This window comes from Ursus maritimus, unplaced genomic scaffold (genome assembly GCF_017311325.1).
Source record: "Ursus maritimus isolate PB19 unplaced genomic scaffold, ASM1731132v1 scaffold_5, whole genome shotgun sequence".
NCBI classification, from domain to species: Eukaryota; Metazoa; Chordata; class Mammalia; order Carnivora; family Ursidae; genus Ursus; species Ursus maritimus.
Window position 1 is genome coordinate 89,292,430 of NW_024426663.1, and position 891 is coordinate 89,293,320.

Below are 891 nucleotides of genomic sequence, written 5' to 3' on the forward strand. Positions count from 1 at the left end.
TGTGTTTGGGAATGACATAAAGCCAGCATCCAGATTTTACAAGGCACCAACTGAGCTGTAGACGCGTAGCCCAGAACTGAGTCAGGCAACCCTCACCAGGCACAAGACCACAGAGGTGCGTCTGCTCTTCCCTCAAGGATGCAACAGGTGCTCATGGCTCCTTCTTGTGCTGGACCCTGTGTGAAATGTGTGCCCAGCTCTGTACTGTCCTGTGCTCTTCCTTTCCAGACTGACAGAGTAGGCTGGTGTTCACAGGACAATTTTCTCTACACGCTCAGACCCGGACGTGTCACCCCCACCACGTCCCCCGATTTCCGTCCTGCTAGTGTGCAGCCTCAAATCCTCACCTTTGTTCCCCACCAACCCCTCATCACCCACTCCAGGCCCCCACCATCCCCTTAGGCCCCAAGCATCTCTTCCAGGTCCCCACAATGCCCCTGGACCCCCAACATCTTCTCCAGGTCCCCACAATCCCCCTGGGTCTCCAGCATCCCCCCCAGGCCCCCACCGTCCCCTCTCGGCCCCCAGCGTCCCCTCCGGGTGCCCAGAATCCTCTGGGCTCCCGGCATCTCCCAGGACCCCACCTTTGGCCCCGGGGCCCCTCTGTCAGAACAGGAGGGGTTCTCATAGCGGCAGCAGTAGCAGGCGGGACTGAGCTGGGACAGGGACTGGAGGACTCTGGCACAGGCCCGAGCGCAGACCGGGGGCGCCGCTCACCTGTGTCACTGGGGAAGTGCGAAGACGGCGAGACGCTGTTTGACAATTTCAGACGCCGGACGGACCGGTCGCCGCAGAGGAGCTGTGGGTCGCTCCCGCGCCTGCGCAGAATGAGGGCCGCAGGCTGCTAAGCGCGTGCGCCCAGGGCCCGGCGCTCCGGGATTCGTCCTCGGG

General features: G+C 62.9%; 2 protein-coding genes across 3 annotated transcripts in view; one reads left to right on the plus strand and one right to left on the minus strand.

The window, feature by feature from the left end:
• Positions 1-766, minus strand: part of SNAP47 (synaptosome associated protein 47) — a 41,713-nt gene extending 40,947 nt beyond the window's left edge. Inside the window, exon 1 of the mRNA XM_040622763.1 lies at positions 718-766. The gene's annotated coding sequence lies outside the window, so the exon portion shown is untranslated. The remainder of the gene's footprint in view (positions 1-717) is intronic.
• Positions 1-891, plus strand: part of JMJD4 (jumonji domain containing 4) — a 6,905-nt gene that overhangs the window by 751 nt on the left and 5,263 nt on the right. The window lies entirely within an intron of this gene.